Source organism: Hyla sarda, chromosome 1 (assembly GCF_029499605.1).
Source record: "Hyla sarda isolate aHylSar1 chromosome 1, aHylSar1.hap1, whole genome shotgun sequence".
In the NCBI taxonomy this organism is placed as follows: Eukaryota; Metazoa; Chordata; class Amphibia; order Anura; family Hylidae; genus Hyla; species Hyla sarda.
The window spans coordinates 419641060-419666088 of NC_079189.1; the positions used below are offsets into that span (position 1 = coordinate 419641060).

General features: G+C 47.8%; 1 long non-coding RNA gene across 1 annotated transcript; it reads right to left on the reverse strand.

Annotated features, from left to right (window-relative positions):
* Nucleotides 1–5832: 5832 nt before the first annotated feature.
* On the reverse strand, nt 5833–8021 carry LOC130308948 (uncharacterized). Its single transcript, XR_008857740.1, has 3 exons — nt 7920–8021; nt 7096–7202; nt 5833–5969 (listed from the first exon to the last, which is right to left on the reverse strand). It is a non-coding gene; the product is annotated as an uncharacterized LOC130308948 (long non-coding RNA).
* Between the last annotated feature and the right edge of the window lie 17008 nt (nt 8022–25029).

A 25029-nucleotide genomic window follows, 5' to 3' on the forward strand; every position in this document is an offset into this window, starting at 1 on the left:
AGGATGTTGTCCTCAGGTTCCCAGGATCTCTCTTCTGGACCACAGCCCTCCCAATCCACCAAGAAGAATTTTTTTCCTCTGACCGTCTTGGAGGCCAGAATCTCCTTCACGGAGAAGACGTCAGAAGAGCCGGAAACAGGAGTGGGAGAAACAAGTTTGGGAGAGAAGCGGTTAATGATGAGTGGTTTAAGGAGAGAGACATGGAAGGCATTGGGAATACGGAGAGAAGGAGGAAGAAGAAGTTTGTAAGAGACAGGATTAATCTGGCACAAGACTTTGAAAGGACCAAGATAGCGTGGTCCCAGTTTGTAACTGGGGACACGAAAGCGGACATATTTAGCGGAGAGCCATACCTTGTCTCCGGGCGCAAAAATGGGGGGAGTTCTTCTTTTCTTATCGGCAAACCTTTTCATGCGGGATGAAGCCTGTAAAAGAGAATTTTGGGTCTCTTTCCATATGGTGGAAAGATCACGAGTCACTTCATCCACAGCGGGCAAACCAGAGGGCAAGGGAGTAGGGAGGGGGGGAAGAGGGTGACGGCCGTACACCACGAAAAATGGGGACTTAGCAGAAGATTCTGAGACTCTGAAGTTGTATGAGAATTCGGCCCATGGTAGAAGATCTGCCCAGTCATCCTGGCGGGAGGAAACAAAATGCCGTAAATAGTCACCCAGGACCTGGTTAATTCTTTCTACTTGCCCATTGGATTGGGGATGATAAGAAGAAGAGAAGTTTAATTTAATCTTGAGCTGTTTACAGAGGGCCCTCCAGAATTTAGACACGAATTGGACGCCTCTATCCGAGACGATCTGTGTGGGCAAACCGTGAAGACGAAAAATGTGTACAAAAAATTGTTTTGCCAACTGAGGCGCTGAAGGAAGACCAGGAAGAGGAATAAAATGTGCCATCTTGGAAAATCGATCGACGACCACCCAAACAACGGTGTTGCCACGGGATGGGGGTAAGTCTGTAATAAAGTCCATACCAATCAGTGACCAAGGCTGTTCGGGGACAGGCAGAGGATGAAGGAGACCAGCAGGTTTCTGGCGAGGAGTCTTATCCCGGGCACAGACAGTACAGGCCCGCACAAAATCAACAACATCCGTCTCCAGAGTCGGCCACCAATAGAAACGAGAGATGAGTTGCAAGGATTTTTTGATGCCCGCATGGCCTGCGAGGTGGGAGGAGTGTCCCCATTTGAGAATCCCGAGACGTTGGCGTGGAGAAACAAAGGTCTTCCCTGGAGGAGTTTGCCTGATGGAGGCTGGAGAAGTGGAGATCAGACAGTCAGGAGGAATGATGTGTTGCGGAGAGACCTCTACTTCCGAGGCATCCGAGGAACGAGAGAGGGCATCGGCCCTAATGTTCTTGTCGGCAGGGCGAAAGTGAATTTCAAAGTTAAAACGGGCAAAGAACAACGACCACCTGGCCTGGCGAGGGTTCAGCCGTTGGGCAGACTGGAGATAGGAGAGATTCTTGTGATCGGTGTATATGATCACAGGAAATTTTGATCCCTCCAGCAGATGCCTCCATTCCTCAAGCGCCAATTTAATGGCCAGTAATTCTCGATCCCCGATGGAGTAGTTCCTCTCCGCCGGAGAGAAGGTCCTAGAAAAAAAACCACAAGTAACAGCATGCCCGGAAGAATTTTTTTGTAGAAGGACAGCTCCAGCTCCCACTGAGGAGGCATCTACCTCCAATAGGAAGGGTTTAGATGGGTCAGGTCTGGAGAGCACGGCAGCAGAAGAAAAGGCAGACTTGAGACGTTTAAATGCGTCTTCCGCTTGGGGAGACCAGGACTTGGGATTGGCATTTTTCTTGGTTAAAGCCACGATAGGAGCCACAATAGTGGAAAAGTGTGGAATAAATTGTCTGTAATAATTGGCGAAGCCCAAAAAACGTTGGATAGCACGGAGTCCGGAGGGGCGTGGCCAATCTAAGACGGCAGAGAGTTTGTCTGGGTCCATTTGTAATCCCTGGCCAGAGACCAAGTATCCTAGGAAAGGAAGAGATTGGCATTCAAACAGACATTTCTCCATTTTGGCATAAAGTTGATTGTCTCGAAGTCTCTGAAGAACCATGCGGACATGTTGGCGGTGTTCTTCTAAGTTGGCAGAGAAAATCAGAATATCGTCCAGATAAACCACAACACAGGAATATAAGAGATCACGAAAAATTTCATTAACAAAGTCTTGGAAGACAGCAGGGGCGTTGCACAGGCCAAAGGGCATGACCAGATACTCAAAGTGTCCATCTCTGGTGTTAAATGCAGTCTTCCATTCGTCCCCCTCCCTGATGCGGATGAGATTATAAGCACCTCTTAAGTCCAGTTTGGTAAAGATGTGGGCACCTTGAAGGCGATCAAAGAGTTCTGAGATAAGAGGTAGGGGGTAGCGGTTCTTTACCGTGATTTTATTAAGTCCGCGGTAATCAATGCAAGGACGTAGGGAGCCATCTTTTTTGGACACAAAGAAAAATCCAGCTCCGGCAGGAGAGGAGGATTTGCGGATAAACCCCTTTTTTAAATTTTCCTGGATGTATTCAGACATAGCAAGAGTCTCTGGAGCAGACAGAGGATAAATTCTGCCCCGGGGTGGAGTAGTACCCGGGAGGAGGTCAATAGGACAGTCATAGGGCCTGTGAGGAGGTAAAGTCTCAGCTTGCTTTTTGCAAAACACGTCAGCATAGTCCATATAAGCCTTAGGAAGACCGGTTACAGGGGGAACCACAGGGTCACGGCAGGGAGTACAGGGAACCGGTTTAAGACAGTCCTTGAAACAAGAGGTACCCCAGCTCTTGATCTCTCCTGTGGACCAATCAAGGGTTGGGGAATGGCGTTGAAGCCACGGTAATCCAAGAAGAATTTCGGAAGTGCAGTTGGAGAGGACCAAAAACTCAATTTTTTCGTGATGAGGTCCGATGCACATTAGGAGAGGTTCCGTGCGGTAACGCACGGTACAGTCCAATCTTTCATTGTTAACACAATTGATGTAGAGGGGTCTGGCGAGACTGGTCACTGGGATGTTGAACCTGTTGATGAGAGAGGCCAAAATAAAATTTCCTGCAGATCCGGAATCCAAGAAGGCCATAGCAGAGAAGGAGAAGGTAGAGGAAGATATTCGCACAGGCACAGTAAGGCGTGGAGAAGCAGAGTTGACATCAAGAAGTGCCTCACTTTTGTGCGGAGTCAGCGTACGTCTTTCCAGGCGGGGAGGACGGATAGGACAATCCTTCAGGAAGTGTTCGGTACCGGCACAGTACAGGCACAGATTCTCCATGCGGCGTCGTGTCCTCTCTTGAGGTGTCAAGCGAGACCGGTCAACTTGCATAGCCTTCACGGCGGGAGGCACAGGAACGGATTGCAGAGGACCAGAGGAGAGAGGAGCCGGGGAGAAAAAACGCCTTGAGCGAACAAAGTCCATATCCTGGCGGAGCTCCTGACGCCTTTCGGAAAAACGCATGTCAATGCGGGTGGCCAGATGAATAAGTTCATGCAGGTTAGCAGGAATTTCTCGTGCGGCCAGAACATCTTTAATGTTGCTGGATAGGCCTTTTTTAAAGGTCGCGCAGAGGGCCTCATTATTCCAGGATAATTCGGAGGCAAGAGTACGGAATTGGATGGCGTACTCGCCAACAGAAGAATTACCCTGGACCAGGTTCAGCAGGGCAGTCTCAGCAGAAGAGGCTCGGGCAGGTTCCTCAAAGACACTTCGAATCTCCGTGAAGAAGGAGTGTACAGAGGCAGTGACGGGGTCATTGCGGTCCCAGAGCGGTGTGGCCCATGACAGAGCTTTCCCAGACAGAAGGCTGACTACGAAAGCCACCTTAGACCTTTCAGTAGGAAACTGGTCCGACATCATCTCCAAGTGCAGGGAACATTGTGAAAGAAAGCCACGGCAAAACTTAGAGTCCCCATCAAATTTATCCGGCAAGGATAATCGTAGGCCGGAAGCGGCCACTCGCTGCGGAGGAGGTGCAGGAGCTGGCGGAGGAGATGATTGCTGAAGCTGTGGTAGTAGCTGCTGTAGCATCACGGTCAGTTGAGACAGCTGGTGGCCTTGTTGCTCTATCTGTTGCGACTGCTGGGCGACCACCGTGGTGAGGTCGGCGACAACTGGCAGTGGGACTTCAGCGGGATCCATGGCCGGATCTACTGTCACGATTCGGCTGGCAGGTGGTGGATCCTCTCTGCCAGAGAGGGCTTGGCGTGGACCGTGCTGGTGGACCGGTTCTAAGTTGCTACTGGTATTCACCAGAGCCCGCCGCAAAGCGGGATGGTCTTGCAGCGGCGGTAGCAACCAGGTCGTATCCACCAGCAACGGCTCAACCTCTCTGACTGCTGAAGATAGGCGCGGTACAAGGGAGTAGACAAGAGCAAGGTCGGACGTAGCAGAAGATCGGGGCAGGCAGCAAGGATCGTAGTCAGGGGCAACGGCAGGAGGTCTGGAACACAGGCTAGGAACACACTAGGAAACGCTTTCACTGGCACAATGGCAACAAGATCCGGCGAGGGAGTGCAGGGGAAGTGAGGTATAAATAGGGAGTGCACAGGTGAACACACTAACTAAACTAACTGCACCAATCAGTGGCGCAGTGGCCCTTTAAATTGCAGAGACCCGGCGTGCGCGCGCCCTAGGGAGCGGGGCCGCGCGCGCCGGGACAAGACCGACGGAGAGCGCGTCAGGTACGGGAGCCGGGATGCGCATCGCGAGCGGGCGTCTGCCGCATCGCGAATCGCATCCCGGCTGGGAGAGGTATCGCAGCGCACCCGGTCAGCAGGTCTGACCGGGGCGCTGCAATTGCGAGGATGCTGTGAGCGCTCCGGGGAGGAGCGGGGACCCGGAGCGCTCGGCGTAACAACGTTCAGCCATATGACTGGATGAGGGGGTGGACGTTGCTCCTTCTCGGTCGCCAGCTCCACTTTAATCAGACCCCGAGTCGGTGGTCCAATATTCTTTTCGTCTCTGGGGGGCTCTTGGGCGTCTTCTCCAAGATTGGCGGGGCTGCCAATCAAATATTTTACCTGAGTCGTAGTCCAGTTTGTCCCGGAGGAATTTATCCTTTTTCTTTTCTTTAAGTTTGGCATGAATTGGAATCAGCCGTTTATCGATCCTTTTCATGGAGTTAGCATACTGAGTTTCTATCAGACGAGTTTTGAGTTCCATCTTAGCTTTTAACAGTTCTTCTGTTACCGTGGAGTACTCCTTCTCGGTAAGGGATAGAATCAATTTAGTTAACCGTAATGCACGATCTTTATGAATCTCCCTCCATTCACGGAGAAAATCAGCAACGTCAAAAATTGTGATATTTCTTTATAGGATCGTAGTCCTCTTGGAGCTCTTTCACTTACACAGTAGGACTGCAAGGAATTCACTGTCCAAAATAATTTGGTTTCCTTTTCTGATAAAATCAAGATGTTATGTTCTAATGCACGAACACTTAGGACCTGTAATTCTTCTTTGGCATTGCATTGTATGAAGAACTGATCCGCCCCCTCCTGACCTAGGGACAGTCCTCTTATATCGGGTGTTGAAGAAGCATTGGGGTCCTCGGACATCGGTTGATCGGTCCGATCCATTATCGGCAAGTGTGTATACGTGTGCTGTTAGCGTGCTCTGGCTGCAAAAGCACAAGATCCTTTGACAATGGTTGTCTGAAGAAAATTCAGTCGGCACTGCTACAACTTCCACTTGCTAGCATACCTTGCTGAAACTTGGCCCTCAATGCAGTAATACAACAGTCTATAAGCTAGACTTGTACCGGTGCTCAGTGATGAAAGACAGATGCTGCACAATGAAGAATAAGAAATAACTCACGGCATACCATGGTCATGCTTCTTCCATTTATTCCCAACAAGAGGTCACTTCACATGTCGGGAGGGGGTAGAGAAGAGACGGGACGACGAGTGTTTGTTTCGCGGCAACACGCCGCGTCTGCTGTTTCCTACGTCACTTCTGTTTCCTCCATACCTTAAAACATTACATAATTATTGCACCTGTTCACTAGGGTGGTTAACCCTTACTTCTGCCAGACAGGTGCACATAGATTGACTGCAACAGCCTATTCATATTATACGTTATCATTATGCGTTTCCGCATGCACATAGTTTAAGGGTAAAAATTCCCCAAAAAATTTACAAAAAAACTAATAGAATATACAATATACATATATACAAGTCCCAAGTGACGTGCAACAAGAGAAACACAATTATTACATTAGTTTACAAATATGTTAATATCCTTGCGGTCATTCAGTCCCAGTTGTCCTAGAGCTCCTGTTTGTAATATGATGGATGTTTCTTTTTGTAGCAGCACCATACCATCTGTCTATATAGCATTCATTAGGGTGCGTTCACACTACGGAATTCCTGTGGAATTTCACAGGCAGAACTCTGCGAGTGGAATTCCGTGGTGTGAACTTAAAGGACATCTGCAGCATTACAAACACTTATCCCCTATCCTCAAGATAGGGTATAAGTGTTTGATCGCGGGGGGTCCGAACGCTGGGGCCCCCGGCGATCTCCTGTACGGGGCCGCAGCTCTCCCGTGTAGGGGGCGTGCCAGCCGCAACATGACGTTGCGGCCGGCACGCCTCCTCCATACATCTCTATGGGAGAGGCGGGGAGGCAGCATTCGTGCCTCCCCGCATCCCCCATAGAACTGTATGGTAACGGGGAGGAGACGGGGCATCACCATCGACCTCTAGGTCGCCGCTACGCACCTTAGCGCTCTCCATGAGCGCTTATGGCGGCGCCCCGTTAGGGAGATTGGGGGGGTCCCAGCGGTCGGACCCCCCGCGATCAAACACTTATCCCCTATCCTGTGGATAGGGGATAAGTGTAATGCCGCTGCAGTTGTCCTTTAACATTAATGTGAATAGGTCTCCGCGAGACCCGTTCACACTGCGGAATTTCCGCGGCGGACTGAAATTGTTCAGTGCAAAGAAAGAACATGTTCCGTGCAAAGAAAGAACATGTTCATTCTTTGCGCGGATTCCGAGAGCACTGCATTGCCGTCAGTGCCCCGTGGCCCTAGCGCCGAAGGCACCCTTAAAAGAAAAAATATTATGTACTAAAATAAACAAAATAGCATCTACCAAAAAATCAGACTGCTCCTTGCTGAGGCTACAATCTTCATACAAACAATCACAAATAGCAGCAACTCCTAAGGTGATGGCAATATTGGAATAGAGGGAGAACACATCTAATGTCAAAAAAGAAAAAAGGAAAGTAATATCACTAATTTCCTGTATGAGTTGGGCAGAATCTCTCAAGTATGATGGTAATTGTAAAACATAAGGTTGTAAAAAAAGATCAATAAAATGGGAAAGATTAGCAGTCATAGATCCAACACCTGAAATAATAGGGCAGCCAGGGGGATTTATTAAACTTTTATGTAACTTAGGTAAATAATAAAAATTGGGTAAATTATAATTTTTGTTATGTACCTAAGTTACATAAAGTTTAATAAATTCATCCCGGCCTCCCTATTATTTCATGCACGGCAGGTCCTGGCTGTTGTCAGCAGCCAGGGACCTGCTGGTAATGGCAGAAATCAGTGGTCACTCACCATTAACCCCTCAGATGCAATCTGTGGCAATGAAGCGTTTAACATGGCTGATCTGATCGCCCACTGCACAGCTGCGGGGGGGTGGGGGGTGGGGGAGGGGGATTAGGTCAACCAAGATGGCAGACGGAGGTCTCCTTACCTGCCTCCATCTGTCTCCCGGGGTCTTCTTTGCTGGTCTGGTCTGAGCAGAGAAGAAGATCGCTTATAATACTGATCAGTGCTATGCCTATGCATAGCACTGTTCAGCATCTGCACATTGATTGCTATAAATAGTTTCCTATGGGGACATAAAAATGGCACAACAAAGTAAAAAAAAACGCAAGAGCAAAAGAAGACAGAGGCTGCACTCACCAGTCAGGTCTTTTAATTTATATCCAGCGTAGCGATGTTACAGGCAGGGGAGCGGGGTGGGAGGTGGCTGTCTCCGGAACAAGTTGTTTTGTGCGGCTTAGCCCACTTCCTCTAGCCGGAATGACGTCCGAAGGAGCCGACTTCCTATTCATAGGGGCGGCACCGAACGGTCGCCTAGTAACCTGGCTAACAACTGAATCATGTGACTGTTAATACAGTCACATGACTGTCATGTGATACAAACATTACAGAGAAACGGGACAACAGAGACAGATTAACTAATATGCGCAGGTGGGTTAAACATACAAAACAATTGAATGGCTACAAGAAAGAACTGTAATCATTCCGGTCATTAAGGCCGGCATTTCCAGTAGCATTTAGGCGTATTATCCAACGAGCTTCTCGTTGGAAAATAAGTTTTCCTCTATCCCCTCCATTTCTCAAAGGTGGAATTCTCTCCAGACCCACGAATTTAAGGCTGCCGTAGTTGCCATTGTGGGTTTGGTTCATGTGGGCAATAAATCTAGGAGCTTCAAGACCGGCCCGGATGGAACGGACGTCTTCCCTGAACAGTACCTGGAGCTGCCTGATGGTCTTGCCAACATAGAACCTCCCACATGAACAAACCAAAGCATAAACCACGAAAGTGGATCTGCATGTTATTAGCTCATTAAATTGGTGGTGACAACCTCCTAATGATATGGCCTTGCCTGTGTACATGTGTGTGCAGTGTGGACATGTCCTACAAGGGAAGTTGCCTTTAGGGGGGTCTTTCGTAAACTAATTTCTGACTAAAGAATTGCGATCGGTGGTGTCTTTAAATTTCTTAAGTTTCTCTCCTATTGTGGTATTCTTTCTGAATGTGACCAATAGGGGATGCTGGGCCACCTCGTGAAGGTTGGGATCAGCTTCCAACATGAACCAGCTGTGGAGTATAGCACCAGCCACCTGCTGGTTCATGTTGGAATTGGCCAAGGAGAAACAGAATCGTTTGGGGGTCCTATCTCACCTGACTTCATGTAGACTTTTCTCAATAATGTTCTCTGGATACTGCCTCGCCAATAGGCGCTCTTTAAGATCATGAGCCTGCCTTTCAAAAGTTGTATCTTCGCTGTTAATCCTGCGAAGACGAAGTAACTCGGAGTAAGGGATGCTCCTCTTCATGTGCAGGGGGTGGGAGCTCTTGAAATGTAGTAATGAATTTCTGGCAATGGATTTTCGAAAACCCTCTGTAATGAGGGTATCTCCTATTGCTTTAAGTTTAACATCTAAAAAAATCAAGCTCGGAACCCCCAAACACAGCGGTGAAGAGCATGCTTTCTGTGTTGGTCTGGTTCAGGTAATCACCTCTGTCCATGTTAGGAACTATCCAGAGCAGGAGAGCTTTACAATGGGGATTTGCTTGTACTTTGGACAGTTCCTGACATGGACAGAGGTGTCAGCAGAGAGCAATGTGGTCAGACAGAAAATAAATTTAAAAAGAAAATAACTTCCTGTAGAGCATACAACAGCTTATAAGTACTGGGAGGATTAAGATTTTTAAATAGAAGTAATTTACAAATCTGTTTAAATTTCTGGCACCAGTTGATTTAAAAAAAAATAATTGGTTTTCCACTGGAGTGCCCTTTTAAGGACTGGTGTGCTGCTCTTTTTGGATTAAATTAACTTTATTCCTGGGTAAACCCTTTAACATATGTATTTCTAGCACCAATTGTATTATCTAACCATTGACTACTATGTGGGGTCCTTTTTTAGCTTCTCTGCTACAAACATACATATTATTTTACAAGTACCCATGTACTCAATTATTGTAATGTAGCAACAGCAATTTTCCATGTTCAAATGAAAGTTTTCTCCATCATTACCAATCCATATTTGTCTACCTCAGATGCCCCAACAGCAATGGCATGAGCTGTCTGTAGGGGAAGCAAATCATTAGCAAGCAATACTTGACAAAAAGAAAAGAAATGTAGAGGGACACTTGGTAACAGAGAAGGCTATTTGTACATAAAACGCAAAACAACAATTTTTTTTACATGATTACATGAGAAAAAAATATGATCTCTACTTTTATGCTTATTTTCTCCCATACAGCTGATGATATATTTATTAGTATATTTTGCATCTTTACTCAATGGGACTCAATTCTTAATGACAGACATTTATTAAGCGATTTAGTTAAATATTTTTTTACTAAAAATGTCGCACAAATGTCGCATCTGCGACTACGCAATTTTTCGTGCGACATTTTGACTGGAAAGCGAGAGAAGCAAGTTTTCCAAAACTTAACTACGTAGTAATAATTTTAAAATGGACTACGGGTAGTCTGGTATTTATTAACTGCGACAGTCGCAACTGCGCAAAAAAAGTCGCAACAAAGTTAAAAATTGGCTGAATTTACTCCAGCTCAAACATGAAGCAGAAAAAGCTACTACCAAAGTAAAAAAGAAAAAATTGCTTACGTGAAAGAAAATTATCAACAGGCTGAAACCAGTTGATAAATAAGTCACATAAAAGCAAAAAAAAAAAAGTAAAGAAAAAAGTACTAAAAAAAGGAATACATAAGCAAACATTGATAAATGTCCCTCAATATTCTTATTAAATTACTTTATGTTTTAATTCATTTTCATTATTGCTCACTATTAGAGATGTCCCAATACCGATACTGTTATCTGTATTGGGACCTATACTGTACATCTGCACGAGTACTTGGACTCGTGCAAATGTACCTAATGTCCCGCTGGCAAGTATCACAGAAGGGCCCTGTGCACGCTACTGAACTATGCAGCGCGCATCATAGCCAGAACCTGTGGCTAATGTTGAATATCACCAATCGTGGTGATGTCAGGCACTAACCCTTTAGACACCACAATTGAAATTAACTACCCGTTAGCTCAGGGATGCTGATTGGAATCACTATGGGGAAATCCCGGTGTCCCGATCAGCTAAGGAGGACAGCCGAAGGTTCCCTACCAAGCTCTGTGCTATCCGATTGTTGCCTCGGCATTATGGTAATCCCAAAAAATACCAATTTAGCCCCAAGACAAGCACGGATCCTTCCTAAGCATGTCCATTACTGTTTGAAAGGTAAGTGCTAAAATCCCCTTATGGTGGATAACCCCTTTCAATGAAGCGATTGCAGAAAGTGTGTAGGGCCTTTACACTGTGGGGATTGGTATCTATGTAATGCATATTGCACCTTTGTATCCGAACTGATAATACATCCAACAACAGCGGTCTGTAATTAACCAGTTAAGGATGCAGGGCATACAGGTATGCCCCCGCTCCTGAGTCCTGTACGTCCTGAGTCCTTATACTGGGGTTGAAAGCGTTCTCACGAGCAGATAATGCTTCAAACCCCATAGGTCCCGACTGCAGCCAGGAACCAGGGTTAATGCCCAGTATTAACCCTTTAGTCTAACGTGAAAGTAAAAATATCCTGGCAGCTCAGCGGAGACAGAATCACGATGTCCCGATCAGCTTAATGGACGACGGGAGGGTCCTCACCTGCCTCTTCCTCGTCCGATCGGTGATCTGCTGCTCCAAGCATGCTCAGCAGCATAGCATTGATCAGTGTATGCAATCAAAAGATTGCAGGGTATAGCAACACTAGTAAATAGTGTTTAAAAAAAAAATTGGGATAAATGTGAAGTCCCCGTCCCCTGCCCAATAAAAGTTTTCCTATTTAGATTTTTTTTGAATAATTTAATAAAAAAAAATCATTTGTGGTGCCGTTGCGTAGAAACAGAAGTTCACTGCATAGAAACAGAAGCCATAAAAATTAGCAACATTTTATTTTTTGTTTTCATTTCACCCCACAAATTTTTGTTTTGTTTTGCCGCAGATTATGTTATAAAATAATTAATGTCATTACAAAGTACAATTGGGTCTGTAGGTGCAAAATTGAATGTGATATGATTTTTAGAAGGTGAGGAGGAAAAAAAGAGCAAAAAACGTGCAAAAAAAGAAAATGTTTTGAGTCCTTAAGGTGAAAATGGGCTGAGTCCTTAAAGGGGTACTCCGCCCCTAGACATCTTATCCCCTATCCAAAGGATAGGGGATAACATGTCAGATCGCCGCGGTCCCGCTGCTGGGGACCCACGGGATTGCCGCTGCGGCACCCCGCTGTCATTACTGCACAGAGCGAGCTCGCTCTGCACATAATGACGGGCATTACAGGGGCTGGAGCATCATTACGTCACTGCTCCGCCCCTCGTGACGTGACGGCCCGCCCCCTCAATACGACGTCACGGCCCGCCCCCTCAATACGAGTCAATGCCATAGACTTGTTTTAAGGGGGCGGGCTGTGATGTCACGAGGGGCGGAGCCATGATGTCACGCTGCTCCGTCCCCTGTATCGTCCGTCATTACGCACAGAGCGAACTCGCTCTGTGCTGTAATGATGGCGCGGTGCCGCAGCGGCAATCCCGGGGGTCCCCAGCAGTGGGACCACGGTGATCTGACATCTTATCCCCCATCCTTGCCATCTGTTTCTGGGTGCTTTTTGATGTATGTTTGGGGTCATTATCCTGCTGGAAGACCCAAAGTTTCAGACACAAACCCAGCTTTCGGACACTGGGCTGTACAGTGAGACCCAAAATCCGTTGGTAATCCTCAGATTTCATGATGTCCTGCTCACATTCAAGGCACCCAGTGCCAGAGGCAGCAGAAGAACCCCCAAAACATCATTGATCCTCCACCATATTTCACTGTAGGTACTGTGTTCTCTTCTTTGTAGGCCTCATTCCGTTTTCGGTAAACAGTACAATGATGTGCTTTACCAAAAAGCTCTATCTTGGGCTCACCTGTCCACAAGACTTTTCCCGAGAGGATTTTGGCTTACTCAAGTTAATTTTGGCAAAATGTAGTATTGCTTTTTTATGTCTCTGTGTCAGCAGTGGGGTCCTCCTGGGTCTCCTGCAATAGTGTTTCATTTCATTTAAATGCCGACGGATAGTTCACGCTGACACTGATGCTCCCTGAGCCTGCAGGACGGCTTGAATATCTTTGGAACTTGTTTGGGGCTGCTTATCCATCATCCGGACTATCCTGCGTTGACACCTTTCATCCATTTTTCCATTCTGTCCATGCCCAGGGAGATTAGCTACAATGCCATGGGTTGCAATCTTCTTGATAATGTTGTGCACTGTGGACAAAGGCAAATCTAGATCTCTGGAGATGGACTTGTAACCTTGAGATTGTTGATATTTTTCCACAATTTTGGTTCTAAAGTCCTCAAACAGTTCTCTTCTCCTCTTTCTGTTGTCCATGCTTAGTGTGGCACGCACAGACACACAATGCAAAGACTATGTGAACTTCTCTCCTTTTTTATCTCCTTTCAGGTGTGATTTTTATGTTGCCCACACCTGTTACTTGCCCCAGGTGAGTTTAAAGGAGCATCACATGCTTGAAGGAATCTTATTTTTCCACAATTTTAAGAGGGTGTCAATAATTTTGTCCAGCCCACTTTTGGAGTTTGGTGTGACATTATGTCCAATTAGCTTTTTTTTCTCCCTTTTTTGGTTTAGTTCCAATACACACAAAGGGAATAAACATGTGTATAGCAAAACATGTGTTACTGCAATCCTTGTGAGAAATACTTAATTTTCTTGGAAAATTTCAGGGGTGCCAACATTTACAGCCATGGCTGTATATGATGGCTCCAGGTCTAAGGGAGAGATTTATAAAAAAAAATCTATGCAGAGGAAAAGTGGTGCAGTTGCCCATAGCAACCAATTAGATTCATTCTTCCATTTTTCTTAAAGGCCTCTGAATGATGAAAAACAACAACAAAACGTGTGATTGGCTGCTATGGGCCACTGCACCACTTTTCCTCTGCACAGGCTTTGATTAATCTCCCTCTAAGGCTGGGTCCACTCCGCATAAATTTCGACACATATTTTATTTTACATGCTAATCTGCCAAAAGCAGAATTCAGCAAAAACAAACTGCAAATATAAAATGTGGCTAGGAAATTGATGTGTAAAGTATAATACACCAATGTGTGAACTCTGCCTTAACTTAAATTAAAAATGCAGTTAGGCGAGGGCGGAGCCTAGCCGCGGATAGGAATGGACGCGTGAGCCTGCTGCTCTCTCGTCTGACCGGAGAATCAAGCCTTCTAACTACCTGATTTTCCCCTACAAATGGTCAAATACGGCAAGCTTGTACCTGGAGACCCTGGAGAGTCGCCCAAACCGGGTAGGAATCAGGCAGATATGTCAAAATTCTTCAAGAAAAAGGGCAGTGTGTCTCCCGCTCGGCAGGCCAAGATGGTGCACGAGACTACCCCACTCAGAGACCCAGGAGATGACTGTGAGGCCGAGAGTGAAGTCGAGGAGGACACACCGGCAGTTCTTACCCAGCAATTCCTGAAGTCCTTCATGAAAAAAGCCTTACCTCAGGCGTTGAAGCCGGTCCTAACTGAACTAGCCGAGATAAAGTCTGAAGTCTTGGGGATTGGTCACAGGACCGAGGCCTTGGAGTCTGCCTGCGCAACCCTTTCGTGCACTCGGCTGCTATGGCGGATTGCACGTCCCTCCTGGAGACCCACCTGAATTCCACCTACACTCTCATGGAAGACCAGGAAAATCGCAGCCGCCGGAAGAATATAAGGCTAAAAGGCTTACCGGAGTCCTGGGCGGCAGAGGCGCTCCGGAATGTTGCGGGTGAGATTTTCGCCGGCCTGTTGGGTCCTGATAGCGCAAAGAGAGTGGTCATTGAGAGGATTCACAGAGCCCTCAAGCCGAAACCGAAGCCAACTGATCCCCCCCCTGTGATGTGGTATGGGGGCTCCTGTCCTATGTAGACACTGAGGACATACTCCAGGCCGCCAGGGAAAAACGGCCGATTTGCTATGGGGATGCTGAAATCGCTCTATACCAAGATATAGCCCCATCTATGCTGGCAAAAAGGCGCCTTCTACGACTGCTTCTGGAAAAGCTGAGAGAGAAGGATATCCAGTATGCATGGCTATTCCCATTCGGCCTGTCCATTAACTTCAAGGGCAGGAGACTCACTATTCGGGCGCCATCTGACCTAGATCGAGTTTGACATACCCTAGAGATGGAACCGCTAGACATACCCTCCTGGCTCCCGGTGTCAAATCTAACCCAGCTACCTCCCCTGCCGAAACCGGAGGAATGGAAGATCGTCTCCCGCACCAAAGGCAATAAACACAAGAAGACGCCTGTTAAGGATGGTCCCCAGCCACGCTGACCCGCTGGGGGAGCACAGTGAGTCTTTTATTCGCCCCCTCTATGTGAGGGCTTTGAGCTGTCCTCTCCCCCTGATGAGGATCATCTGTTATCGATTAACCCCACAGTTACCTTCCATTCTCTGGACATGTTCGCCACTGCGTTGTGTGCTTCACGTTTTACCCCTGGTGGCACCTGTGACAAGGTACTGTAATTCATGAGTCCGTTACTCCCCAACATCCCCCCCTCCCTCTCCCCCACTCCTCCTATGCTAGAATGTAGCAGCCCCGTATGATCCCATTCTGAACCCTGCAGCAACACGGAACTGCTTTGGAACACTTAACCCTTGGGTTTCCCACTCTACGGATGCTTGTTTACCTCACTCCCCTCACCCACTGCTTGTGATGTTACTGCTACAACATGCAAGGGACCTGAACTTCCCCCCCCCTCCCCTCCCCTCTCACCCCCCCCCCCCACCTTTATTTTATAACACTCTCTTCGCAGACACTTCATCCTGCAGGAGGACTTTGAGCTGATTCTCATCGATGGACTCCCTCCTGAACTTTCGCAGATCTGGACTTCACCTCTGGAAATGGTCGGCTCCATTCCTCTCTACATTGGTGTTTTCCTCAATCCCATTCACTGCTTTACTTTATTTTATTTGCCTGACCTATCTAACTATTATTTCAGTACCTTGACGTTACACTGTATTTGTATTTTGGGATGCATCCCCCTCTCCCCCTTCCTTCCCTTTTCCTCCCTCCCTCCCCTCTTTTCTCTCTTTCCGCCCCCCCTCCCCCCCTCACCCCCTCCCCTCCCTGCTTTTCCCTCCTTTCCTTCTCCCTTTTCTTCTCCACTACCTCCTCCTTCCCTTCCTTTTGCTTCCCCCCCTCCCTCCTTTCCCCTCCGACTTCTTTCCTTCTTCCACCTACTCCAACCTTTACCCTTCCTCCTTTGCACCTGCCTCTGCCCCCACCTTCTCCCCCTCCCCCCCCTTTCCATTTCCCACCCCTCCTCTCCTCCCTACTTCCTCCCCTCCTTCCTCTCCCTCTGCCCCATTCCTTTTCCTCTTTTCCTAAATTCCTCCCTCTCCCTCCCTTAATTCTCTACTTCTTGCCCTTGCTCTCTCTTGTCACGACTCTCTGGATCTATGGACTTTATACATCCTTGTTGCTCCTATAGGGTTCCACCCACTGTTTGATGCACGTTAGTCATGTTGTCATGTCAGCTTAAATTTTATGTATATGCCTTTACTTGACCGTTTCAGTGTGAAAAGGCTTGGTTCTCTGGTACACTCAGACTAGGTCTTGTTGTACCCCCCCTTTTTCACTCGGATCTGTCCTCCTGGAGGTTCTTCTGAGTGAAATCCTACCTGATATATCTACCCTTTTCCCTTCCCCCCCTCTTCTCTTCCCCTCTCTTCGTGTACTTTCCATCCACTACTGCCGGTTGTTTTAGCTAAGTATCATAATGTCAGACATCAACTTAGTGTCATTCAATGTGCGGGGGCTGAACAGCCCTGAGAAGCGCCACCATGTTGTGGACCACCTCAGGCGTCTTCACACCTCCATTGTGTTCATCCAGGAAACACATTTTAAAAGAAACAGGATACCCGGGCTCCCTACCCGTTACTTCTCACAATGCTTTCACTCGTGTCATGGCTCCTCGACGTCGAAAGGGGTATCTATAGCCTTTAGCTCATCCCTGCCAGTAGAGGTACTTCACCAACATACAGATTCTGAAGGCAGGGCGTTATTTCTTCGAATTCGATTATTCAACTCCATTTATACACTTGCGAACCTTTTTGCCCCGAATCGCGCCAAGGTGCCATGGCTCATTAACACGCTGTCCGCTCTTAAAGCCTTTTCGGAGGATCCCATCATCATTGGGTCGGACTTAAATGTTGTTTTAAATCCTTATTTGGACTCTTCGTCTACGACCTGTGGTTTATCTCAGAAGCTGCTGTCTAGGTTGCACTCTAAACTTGCTGATTTATCCCTCATAGATCCATGGAGGCTGCATAACCCTTCCGTCCGTGACTTCTCTTTTTTCTCCTACTTGCATAAGACATATCAACGCCTACCGACTACCTACTGATGCATACCTCTCTGCTACCACCAGTAAGTGGTGCAAGTATTGGGGTGATTGCGGTCTCAGATCCTGCCCCTGTTTCCTTGTCTCTGTCACTCTCTACCCTCCCTGCCCCTGTGCCCACCTGGAGGCTCAATGAAACCATCTTAGAGAACCCTTCAGCCCTCTCCGACCTTACGGAACACCTCAAATTATACTTTCATACCAATTGCATTCCCGAATCCTCCCCTCCTCTGGTGTGGGAAGCCCATAAGGCCTATATGAGAGGCATTCTCATCTCTTGGGGCTCGAGGCTTAAAAATTCCTATAGACGGAAGACTGACCGACTGTTGGCTGACATCTCAGATCTAGAGTGGCTTCAAAAGAGATCTCAGGTTGAGGCCACTCTTTCTGATCTGAAGCTCAAAAGGGAACAGCTGCTGACCCATCTACATGACCAGTCCTCTAAGGCCTACCTTCACCATAAACAAAAAATGTATGCCCATGGAGACAAAGGAGGGAGACTTATGTCTTCCCTCCTTAAAAATATGAGGGCTAAGCAGCGTATATTGAGCATAAGAGACAGGGACGGGGTGGTCCACACTGATACTCCCCTCATAGCTCGTACCTTTCAACAGTTCTACTCGGATCTATATAACCTCCCCTCACCCGCTGGGGTAGACTTGACCTCGACTGTGCCTTCGGCTCAGGATTCTTTCCTTGATGAGTTAACTCTCCCCAAACTAGATGGTTCCATGGCGGAAGGCCTGCTCTCCCCGGTGACTGAACTAGAGGTCTGTAAGGTTATCAAATCCTTCCCCCCTGGAAAAAGCCCGGGTCCCGATGGACTCCCCCTGTGCTACTATACTAAATTCTTGGATCTCCTTGTACCCCATCTCACTATCTCTTTTAACACCTTACTCGAGGGTGGCGCTCTTCCTCGACAGGCGCAAGAGGCACACATTACTCTCATAGCAAAGGAGGGAAAGGATATAGAGGAGTGTGGTAGCTACAGACCCATATCCTTGCTGAACCTAGATCTCAAAATATGGGCCAAACTTCTATCCTTGCGTTTTAAAAAACTACTGCCCCACTTGATAGCCCGGAACAGTCGGGTTTTGTCCCCGGCAGGGAAGGGAAGACTAACACTATTAAACTCCTCTCTTGTATACACTTTGCTCACTCTAATAAACTCCCACTGGTCCTTCTCGGCGTAGATGCAGAGAAGGCATATGATAGGGTCAGCTGGTCCTACATGAGAGCGGTCCTTCTTAGATTTGGTTTTCCCCCAGCATTTGTGTCAGCGATATTCACTCTTTATGCTAGCCCCTATGCTTCTCTGCAAATTAACGACTCCCTCTCCCCACCCTTTTGCATAACGAATGGCACCAGGCAGGGGTGCCCCCTATCCCCCTCTCTTTTAATTCTGGTGATGGAGACCCTGCTCCAGAAAATTAGGCAGATGCCTGAAGTTAAGGGACTCGAGACGACAGGAGGGGAACTTAAGACGTTGGCTTTCGCTGACGATTTGCTCTTCTTATTGTCTGATCCCGAGAGGGGGCTCCCCTGCCTGGTCTCCTTATTCGAGAAATTTGGCACCCTCTCCAACTTTAAAGTTAATGTGAACAAATCAGAGTTACTTAACGTCACGCTCCCTCCCGCCACACAGGCTACCCTGCTAAATATCTCCCCCTTTCCCTGGGCCAAGTCCACCTTAAAATACCTTGGAGTGCATATAACCCCCACAATTACACGCCTTTACGATGCTAACTTTACAGACACCCAGCAATTACTGACGGACTATGACAATCCCCTTATATCGTGGATCGGTAGGCGTAACGTTATTCAAACATATGTGGTTCCTAAGATAGTTTATAAACTGTCAATGCTCCCGATAGCACTCCCGCCCTTGTTCTTTTCAACCATAAGGAGACTCTTTTTCCGCTTTCTCTGGAAAGCCAAAAAACCCTGTCTGGCTAGGTCACTGTTGGCTAGATCCCCCACCAGAGGAGCAATAGGTATGCCGTATGTCCAGGTGATATACAAGGCTATTCAATTGAGGAGGTGGATTTTTTGCCGTTCACCCTCAGGTCCTCCCCCTTCACCTTCGGAGTTCAGAGAGGACCTATGGTCCCGTTGGGCATACGGTGCTAACTTCTTGCGCCACCTTTGGATTCCAGGGAGACGAAATTTCTCTCACTCTCACCCCTCACTCCTTTTCAGTGGGGTCCTCCTGGGTCTCCTGCAATAGTGTTTCATTTCATTTAAATGTCGACGGATAGTTTGCGCTGACACTGATGCTCCCTGAGCCTGCAGGACAGCTTGAATATCTTTGGAACTTGTTTGGGGCTGCTTATCCATCATCTGGATTATCCTGCGTTGACACCTTTCAGCAATTTTTCTATTTTGTCCATGCCCAGGGAGATTAGCTACAATGCCATGGGTTGCAATCTTCTTGATAATGTTGCGCACTGTGGACAAAGGCAAATCTAGATCTCTGGAGATGGACTTGTAACCTTGAGATTGTTGATATTTTTCCACAATTTTGGTTCTCAAGTCCTCATACAGTTCTCTTCTCCTCTTTCTGTTGTCCATGCTTAGTGTGGAACACACAGACACACAATGCAAAGACTATGTGAACTTTTTTTATCTCCTTTCAGGTGTGATTTTTATATTGCCCACACCTGTTACTTGCCCCAGGTGAGTTTAAAGGAGCATCACATGCTTGAAGCAATCTTATTTTTCCACAATTTTGAAAGGATGTCAATAATTTTGTCCAGCCCACTTTTGGAGTTTGGTGTGACATTATGTCCAATTTGCTTTTTTTCTCCCTTTTTTGGTTTAGTTCCAATACACACAAAGGGAATAAACATGTGTATAGCAAAACATGTGTTACTGCAATCCTTGTGAGAAATACTTCATTTTCTTGGAAAATTTCAGGGGTGCCAACATTTATGGCCATGGCTGTATATGATGGCTCCAGGTCTAAGGGAGAGATTTATAAAAATCTAGGCAGAGGAAAAGTGGTGCAGTTGCCCATAACAACCAATTAGATTGCTTCTTTCATTTTTTATAAAGGCCTCTGAATGATGAAAAACAACAACAAAACGTGTGATTGGCTGCTATGGGCCACTGCACCACTTTTCCTCTGCACAGGCTTTGATTAATCTCCCTCTAAGGCTGGGTCCACTCCGCATAAATTTCGGCACATATTTTATTTTACATGCTAATCTGCCAAAATCAGAATTCAGCAAAAACAAACTGCAAATATAAAATGTGGCTAGGAAATTGATGTGTAAAGTATAATACACCAATGTGTGAACTCTGCCTTAACTTACGGTAAATTGAAAATGCAGTTAGGCGTACATACAGTATGTATATGCAAACTGAGGTTTAACACATATTTTCTCTGTGACTATCCCCCTAATTTTGTTGGTATTTATTGTGGGACACAAACTGGATACATTTGAATGCATATGTCTTTATATAACTGATGAAAATAGTTAGCAAATTTTATTGTGGAGTGTATTATTTGCAGGTGTTTTATAGAATGATGTAATATCATTCCATTTGCACAAAGTTTTCTATTGTCAACAATATGAAATAATTACTTTTGCACTTAAAGTAAAAGATGAAGATGACTCAGTTGTTGAGTGCATATGAAGCCAGAATCGTGCTGTTTTTATTTGGAGAAAAGATACATTGACAATTAGTTTCAATGATTCCCAATCTACCGGTATTCATTTTTTATAAGAGTATTACACTGTCACGATGCCGGCTGGCAGGTAGTGGATCCTCTGTGTCAGAGAGGGATTGGCGAGGACCGCGCTAGTGGACCGGTTCTAAGTTACTACTGGTTTTCACCAGAGCCCGCCGCAAAGCGGGATGGTCTTGCTGCGGCGGTAGTGACCAGGTCGTATCCACTAGCAACGGCTCACCTCTCTGACTGCTGATGACAGGCGCGGTACAAGGGAGTAGGCAGAAGCAAGGTCGGACGTAGCAGAAGGTCGGGGGCAGGCGGCAAGGATCGTAGTCAGGGGCAACGGCAGGAGGTCAGGAACACGGACTAGGAACAGACAAGGGAACGCTTTCACTAGGCACAAGTGCAACAAGATCCGGCAAGGGAGTGCAGGGGAAGTGAGGTGATATAGGGAAGTGCACAGGTGGGAGCCAATTAAGCTAATTGGGAAGATTGGGCCAGGCACCATCATTGGTGCACTGGCCCTTTAAATCGCAGAGACCCGGCGCGCGCGCGCCCTAGGGAGCGGGGCCGCGCGCGCCGGGACAGGACCGAGGGAGAGCGAGTCAGGTACGGGGGCCGGGGTGCGCATCGCGAGCGGGCGCTACCCGCATCGCGAATCGCATCCCGGCTGAAGGCGGGACCGCAGCGCACCCGGTCAGTGGATCTGACCGGGGCGCTGCAACAACGAAGATGAGGCGAGCGCTCCGGGGAGGAACGGGGACCCGGAGCGCTCGGCGTAACAGTACCCCCCCCCTTGGGTCTCCCCCTCTTCTTGGGGCCAAAGAACCTGAGGAAAAAAAACTCAATTTCTCCGTGATGAGGTCCGATGCACATTAGGAGGGGTTCTGTGTGGAAACGTACGAGACAGTCCAATCTTTTATTGTAAAAACAATAGATGTAGAGGGGTCTGGCGAGACTGGTCACAGGAACGTAGAACCTGTTGATGAGAGAGGCCAAAAAAATTTTTCCTGCAGATCCGGAATCCAAGAAGAGCATAGTAGAGAAGGAGAAGGTAGAGGCAGATATCCGCACAGGCACAGTAAGGCGTGGAGAAGCAGAGTTGACATCAAGAACTGTGTCACCTTTGTGCGGAGTCAGCGTACGTCTTTCCAGGCGGGGAGGACGGATAGGACAATCCTTCAGGAAGTGTTCGGTACCGGCATAGTACAGGCAAAGATTCTCCATGCGGCGTCGTGTCCTCTCTTGAGGTGTCAAGCAAGACCGGTCAACTTGCATAGCCTCCGCGGCGGGAAGCACAGGAACAGATTGCAGAGGACCAGAGGAGAGAGGAGCCGGAGAGAAAAAACGCTTCGTGCGAACAAAGTCCATATCCAGGCGGAGCTCCAGACGCCATCCGGAAGAACGCATGTCAATGCGAGTGGCTAGATGAATGAGTTCATGTAGGTCAGCAGGAGTCTCTCGTGCGGCCAGAACATCTTTAATGTTGCTGGATAGGCCTTTTTTAAAGGTCGCGCAGAGAACCTCACTATTCCAGGACAACTCGTAAGCAAGAGCACGGAACTGAATGGCGTACTCGCCAACGGAAGAAACACCCTGGGCCAGGTTCAGCAGGGCAATCTCGGCTGAAGAAGCTCGGGCAGGTTCCTCAAAGACACTTCGAATTTCCGAGAAGAAGGAGTGTACAGAGGCAGTGACGGGGTCATTGCGGTCCCAGAGCGGTGCGGCCCATGACAGGGCTTTTCCAGACAGAAGGCAGAACACGAAAGCCACCTTAGACCTTTCAGTAGGAAACTGGTCCGACATCATCTCCAAGTGCTGGGAACATTGCGAAAGAAAGCCACGGCAATACTTAGAGTCCCCATTAAATTTGTCCGGCAAGGACAGGCGGAGGCTAGGAGTGGCCACTCGCTGCGGAGGAGGTGCAGGAGCTGGCGGAGGAGAAGATTGCTGGAGAAGTTGCGACTGAAGTTGGTGCGAAATGGTGGACATTTCCGACAGCTGACGGGTTAGAAGGGCGATCTGTCGGGCTTGCTGGGCGGCCACCGTGGTGAGGTCAGCGACAACTGGCAGAGGAACTTCAGCGGGATCCATGGCCGGATCTACTGTCACGATGCCGGCTGGCAGGTAGTGGATCCTCTGTGTCAGAGAGGGATTGGCGAGGACCGCGCTAGTGGACCGGTTCTAAGTCACTACTGGTTTTCACCAGAGCCCGCCGCAAAGCGGGATGGTCTTGCTGCGGCGGTAGTGACCAGGTCGTATCCACTAGCAACGGCTCACCTCTCTGACTGCTGATGACAGGCGCGGTACAAGGGAGTAGGCAGAAGCAAGGTCGGACGTAGCAGAAGGTCGGGGGCAGGCGGCAAGGATCGTAGTCAGGGGCAACGGCAGGAGGTCAGGAACACGGACTAGGAACAGACAAGGGAACGCTTTCACTAGGCACAAGTGCAACAAGATCCGGCAAGGGAGTGCAGGGGAAGTGAGGTGATATAGGGAAGTGCACAGGTGGGAGCCAATTAAGCTAATTGGGAAGATTGGGCCAGGCACCATCATTGGTGCACTGGCCCTTTAAATCGCAGAGACCCGGCGCGCACGCGCCCTAGGGAGCGGGGCCGCGCGCGCCGGGACAGGACCGAGGGAGAGCGAGTCAGGTACGGGGGCCGGGGTGCGCATCGCGAGCGGGCGCTACCCGCATCGCGAATCGCATCCCGGCTGAAGGCGGGACCGCAGCGCACCCGGTCAGTGGATCTGACCGGGGCGCTGCAACAACGAAGATGAGGCGAGCGCTCCGGGGAGGAACGGGGACCCGGAGCGCTCGGCGTAACATACACTAAAACCATTATCAAGTATTCCCAAACTAACACAGCTACACTAGTAACAGAGCAATTGAGTGAAGGGAGCAGATCATAGCAAAGGGTATATGCCTATTATACAAGCAGTCTGTTATAAATTTAGTAAATCAATTTCCTGAAACATTACCAGAATTCAGTATACTTCATAGTAATAGTTCACGTTTTTTGTTTTTTTTTATTGTTCATACACATACTTTAAGGGGTACTCTGCTCTGACATTTTATTCTTTATCCCAAGGATAGGAGATAACTTGCCTGATCATGGGGGGGGTTCTGCTGCTGGAACCTTCCCGCATCCTAAGGGGCGGTGTTGCGTCGTTAATGAACACAGAAGCCTGGAGCTTCCTTGTTTGTGGTGTCCCACCACGCCCCCTCCATTCTTGTCTATGGGAGGGGGTGTGACAGCTAGTACACATCCGTCACGCCCCCTTCCATAGACATGAATGGAGGGGGGGGGGGTGACGTCATGAACACAGAAGCCCCACTTCAACTAATTAGTGCCAGATACTATAACATGTTCTTTAAAAAAAAAAAAAAAAAAAAAATCTGTTTCTATTTTCTGATTGTAATCTTGTATTTTATTTTTCAACACATTATTATGGGGACAGCCATCTTGCCTTAGCTGTTGTTAAAGGGGTACTCCGATGGAAAACAAGTTTTTTTTTAAATCAACTGATGCCATAAAATTAAACAGATTTTTTTTATTGCTTCTATTTAAAAATCTTAATCCTTGCAGTACCTATCAGCTGCTGTATGCTCCAGAGGAAGTTATATCGTTCTTTTCAACCTTACCACAGTGATCTCTGCTGACACATATCAAAAACTTGGGTGGGGCTTATAGTCTGCCTCCCTCCTCCCATTGTATGTGTGTCCAGCCACACTGGAGGTAACCTGGGAGGAGGCTGTGAGTCGGCCTAATGCTGCCGTAATTGCCCACTGGCCCCTGGTTTTGCTTATCAGGCACTGGTAGGTTAGTGTTAGGTCCCGTGCCACTTTAGAAACCTTGGCGTTGGTGTGCGGGCTCAGGTATGTCCTTCATTCAAGGATATACTGGCTAATGTCTCAATTTTAACATCAGTGTTGAGGGTTAGGCAATGTCACTGTTTACATCTACCACAGTAGTGCACCTAAATTCCTGTATTGTATTCTAATTGTTACACATCCACACTGTCTATCTGGTGTAGGATGCCATTGTGGCACTTGTAATCTGCTGCAGGCATCCTCCATTGTATGTATTTTTATGCTGGGGATCGCCCCTAGCAACAGACCACAAGGGCAGGATCTGCTCCCCCA